Consider the following 5,877-nt stretch of genomic DNA (forward strand, 5'->3'; position numbering starts at 1 on the left):
TAGTCGTAATGCTTTGCTTTTGTTTGTTTAATAGAAATTCCTCCTAATGATTTTGCTTTCATTTAGTGATAGACAGCTATCATGCAGAAAATGCCAGCTTCCAAATCCTGTTTTCTGATTAGGTAGAATTGATTAAACTTTAAACCTCAGTAACATTTTTTAGCAATTTTTCTGGAACAAGTAAATAATGAAATCGGATTTAACGTGGAAAATTATTTCAATATACCAGGTTTGAAAATTTTAATGTAATTTTAAAATCTCACAATATGCGACAGCAACAGTGAAGATCCTACAAAAGTAGAGAGACGGACAGTTATAGAATGTCTCTCTCACAAACGTACACACAGGTAATCATGAGTTTAAAATGGTGTATAGTAGACATATGTATGTATGTATATATATGTATGTGTGTCTGTCTGTGTGTGAGTGTTTCTTTGCAATGGACAGCAGAAAAGCTACCTACCTCCTCTCCTTAAAGCTATGTATTCTTCACACCCACTTTTCAGTGTGTGTTGTATCTGTGTATTTACAAAAGTATGTATGCAACGTTGCATGTATATGACAGCTGTATGAATGTTATCATCCCATTGCCATTGCTGTTCTCACCTTCACTGATATAAGTCACCCTCTCTCTGCTACTACCTTTCCCTCACACTAATACTTTTTGAAACCTCATTCTATCATATAATTTGCCCAATGTCCCCTGGGTGGGGGAGCACATTATAGATTTTTATTGAAATCCAATTAGCCTATTATTGAACTGGATGTTAGTGTAACATGTATGCAAGGTTTTGTGAATATTGGTTTGCTGGTTTAAGCACTAAGGTGGTAACAGACAGACAGAAATTGCCTTTTATATATATATGTATATATATATAAATGAGTAACAAAGATGTACAGGTGTCAATTCATTATGGCTGTTTCAAGTGAGTCCTTTAATTGATTAATGAAAACATTACATCATTTGAAAGAAACAATTCTTGTCAGATGACTGCATAGACTTCAAATATAAAGGACATAACCATTTCCTTAACATATTCACATCAATAATGGAACTCAAAATATTTACATTGTTTCTTTTGTCACCACTCTTTTTATCCTGAGCCCCACTATTTCCTCTGCTACTCTCCAAATTATAGTAGACTTAACAAGGTATGCATTATTACTAAACTCATTCTGCCACAGATATGACACAAGAAATAATGTAAATATTTTGAGTTCAATTGTTGATGTGAATATGTTAAGGAAATGGTTATATCCTTTATATTTGAAGTCAATGCATTCATCTGATGAGAATGGTTTCTTTCATCATCATCATCATCATCATCCAGTGTTTTAAATCCAGATTTTGTCCCTGTTAACAAGGGTGGCTGGATCTACTTCAATGCCATAGCAACTGTGGTAGGCAGGTGCAGCCCACCCCAACCTTTGGGCTGGCTGGTACACATTCTCCTTTGTTATCATGAGGCTTTTTTGGAGCTGGATTTTCTATGGGGAGCATGCCCTTGTTTACCCCAACCTCAGTTTTTAGACACAAGTGGTCCCGAGACCAAGGCCTCTACCCTGATTTTCAAGAAATGTAATGGAAAACTAGTTAAGGAAAACAGGGATGCTACTCCCTGAGACCCCTTTCAGAGCCCCCCTATCTACTTTCAAATGATGTAATGTTTTCATTAATCAATTAAAGGAGTTGCTTGAAATGGCTGTAATGAATTGACACCTGTACATCTTTGTTAACCATTTATATTTTATTCACATAACTTGGAATCTGTACTTCGGAAATATTAGCTGGGTTGCGTTGCCTGCCTGTACAGCGTCTTGATATTCAATATTCAATTAATATTGCTTGGGTGTGCAGATGATACCAACCTAGTTGGTATCTAATTCAACAGAATCTTAATTACATCTTATATATATATATATATATATATATATATATATATACTAACTTGGAAATGGATGTGTGGTGTTCAATTAAATAATAAAATAAATAAATATATATATGTGTGTGTGTGTGTGTGTTTATATATATATATATATATATATATATATATATATGTATGTATGTATGCATATATGGGCACAGGACGTCAGTAACAGTAAACAACATGAAATACGAAAACCAATGAGTTAAATACGCAAATAATGAGAGAGAAAAAAAAGAACAGTAATACAATGAAGGGTCACCTTCATCAGTTGTCGGCTGTCTATCTACTCCCCATTTCAAGCAATCAATGAGAATATGAGTCTTTGAAGACAGTTATTCCCATAAATACCAAAATAAAATTTTGGATTTATGTCCTGTTTTTGTTCCTAACTTTGACACTCCATAAATCTAAAATTTTATTTTGGTATTTATGGGAGCAACTGTCTTCGAAGACTCATATTGTCACTGATTGCTCAAAATGGGGAGTAGATAGACAGCTGACAACTGATGAAGGGTCATTCTTTGTATTACTTGTCCTTTTTTCCTCTCGTTATTTTGCGTATTTAATTCATTTGTTTTCTTATTTCATTTGTTTAATGTTACTGTTGGTGACGTCCTGCACCCATATATATATCTATATACAGTTTAGTAGCAAACGATTTTTATTTCAGTGGAAGTTGTAGAGAATGAATTAACTGTAAGACAATTTAACTGAATATGCCATCTGATAAGATGGAAATGATAACATTTTATATATCAAAAATATACATGTATAGTATATGCATATGATAGATATACTTTATAAATATATTTCTTTTCAATCTTTAACCTGCTCTGGATTCTGATCGCTTATAAAAATAAGTTTAATATTTATAGGTAAAATAAACATCAAGTTGTATATAATTAAATATAAGAGAAGCAGTTTTAGGATAAAAATCTACTTTAAATTATAGATGTGTTGCATAAAGCAGATTTTTAGCTGATCTATAATCTAAGTTACCTCAGTTATAATCATCCAGTGTTTTTGTATATTTAGGATTACATTGTTGAATGTTCTTTCCTTCTTTTAAGGCAAAGTGGTGTAATGAGATGGAAATTTGACCATATATTTATTAATGGTTTTATTATTGTTGTTATACTTAGTTTCTTCCAAGATCAGATTATTAATATTTGAGAAGAGTAATATGCTTAGTCGAGAGGATCCACAGTAATTTTAAAAAAATTCATTTTAGAGTGACCTATAAGTAATTAATATAATATATGCATCATAGTTCCAGTTTATGAGCTGCAACCTAACAAAAACATCATGATAGACTAATTTTAGCAGACTCCAGCACATGTGGTCGATTAAAGAATTGGAATTTTTCGGAGAATTTTTTGCTTTGAACATTTGTTAATTTAGTCATCAAAATCATGTCTGTCAATGTACCCATGGCCTCTACAGGACTGTCAAAATCGAACAGTTAATGTTTCTTATGAAGAGTTATAAGTCAACAGCAACAGGATGAACAAGTACAGGAAAGGAATTTCAAGGGAACAAAATTCTGAGAAGGAAAAATTACATGTAGGAGTTAGTGCAGGGCCTGAAGGGAATAGACACAACATGGGTAATAAGAGGAAGTAAGACGAAGTGAACTGAAGATGCCTGAGTGGCAGTATCATGGGGTGGGCACTGCTGAAAGGTGGTCAGTAGGTCATTGATATATAAAAAGAAGAGTGAGTGGGGTAAAATTGAACCCTGTTGCATACAAGAGTTGATGGAGAATGGTTAAGAGAGCTCCTGCTGTACATGCTTACAACTGTGCTATTTGACGGAAACTCACTGATTCAGAAGATTAACAGAACCCATAACCAAGTAAATTTGCTTTAAGAGGAATGACTATGTACATAACAAAAGCACCTAACTTTCAGATGGCCTAATCCACCTACTGTAAAGAGGTAACAATGGGCCTGGACTAAAAATAATCATCCTTGTTGGAGGAAAAGCAATCTATATATGTCAGTTAATTTATTGTCTTCCAGTACACTACTTTCAAACTGTTACTGTGTTTCAAGAAATTACTAGAAACACTCACTATCAGACCAGAGTATCTACAAGCCTCCTTAAACACCTTAACTTGTCTTTTCATGTGTACTCAGAGACCCCACCCATTAGACAAACTGTTGCCCTTGTCTGTACATAATTCATCACTGCAGTATTGGTCTCAACTAGATGGATGCATGGTATAATTGAAATAGCATCTAGTTGTTTGATTGACCTACCTGTATAACAAAAAAAAAATCTTGATCAGAGGTGATCTGAAAGAAACAGAGATAAAACTTTCAAAACATGAACATGCAAAATTTACCTCCTCTATATTATTGCAACAGTATCTGCTTAGGTTGATAGTGTGCATCTATCTAAAACATTTGTTTATTGAGGTTCCCTTCACAAATAGCAATGAAACAAAAATGTTATATAGATTCTATTATAATCCCCTTTTAAAAAAAGATTCTCACAGCATACCACTACCACCACCACTGTCACCACCACCACCACCATCATCATCTAATATCCGTTTTCCATGCTGGCATGGGTTGGATGGTCCAACCAGAGCTGGTAAGGCAAGGGGCTGCATCAGGCTCCATTATTTGTTCTGGCATGGTTTCTATGACTGGACCTTCCTAATGCCAACCAGTCTAAAGAGTATACTAGGTGTTTTTTGTATTGGTCCCTTTTGCTGAACCACTAAGTTACAGGGGTGTTATTAAGTTGTAATGCACACATAAATACATCCATGCACACACACACACACACATACATACGCACACACACACACATACACATGCACAGACAGACAGAGACACACACACACATGCACGCATGCACACATACACACATTTACAGTTTTCTTCTCCCAAATTCACTCACAAGGCATCTATAAGCCATTTCCCTTGCTCAAAGCGCCATATTGTCTAACTGAATATGAAACCGTGCGTTTGAAAAGTAAACTTCCTGACTACATGCATGTTAATTGAAAAGATAAAAGCATGACAGAGTTTCAAACACCATGGACTTTATTAATATTTCGATTTATCACTGTATTGACCAGACTATCAGATGTGGTTACGAACCACTAGTCACAGTGCACTTCCCCACATTATTGTTGCCTTCAAAGGATACCATCCTGCTGGCTTAGTGGACAAATTATTTCTACTTACATATCATCATATTGTTTCTCTACATTAATTGTCTGAATGATCAGCAATGTGACTGAGTAATGATTCACGAAACTTCAGTTTTTAAGATGTTACATTACGTATTGAGTACTTTTTGTTTGTATGTAAGCACAAACATACACCAGTCTCTTTCTGCTATTACTCTCGAGATTCTACACACTCACTGTTTACCAAAATTCCTGTCATAAAATATTGATTGACACAAGATTACAGAAGAAGGCACTGGCCAAAGTCATGTGACTGAACTTAAAACAATGTAGTAATGTGATCTTAACCAAACGGCTAATTATACATATATTTCCTTTTTATTCATTTAATTTCTTCGTTAGTTCCCTGTAATCCGGACTGGTTTAGATTCTATCTCATCCTCTCTCTATACGTACGTCCGTTCGAGCGGAATATGAACGTACGTGCGTCCGTTCAGCCTCCCTCTACACGTACGTCCGTTCGAGCGGAATATGAACTTACGTGCGTCTGTTCAGCCTCCCTCTGCACGTACGACTGTACGAGCGGAATATGAATGTACGTGCGTCCGTTCAGCCTCCCTCTAAACGTAAGTCCGTTCGAGTGGAAAATGAACGTAAGTGCGTCCGTTCAGCCTCCCTCTGCACGTACGTCCGTTCCAGCGGAATATGAATGTACGTGCGTCCGTTCAGCCTCCCTCTGAAAGTAAGTCCGTTCGAGCGGAATATGAACGAACGTGCGTCCGTTAAGCCTCCCTCTGCACGTAC

Source organism: Octopus bimaculoides, chromosome 6 (assembly GCF_001194135.2).
Source record: "Octopus bimaculoides isolate UCB-OBI-ISO-001 chromosome 6, ASM119413v2, whole genome shotgun sequence".
NCBI lineage: Eukaryota > Metazoa > Mollusca > Cephalopoda > Octopoda > Octopodidae > Octopus > Octopus bimaculoides.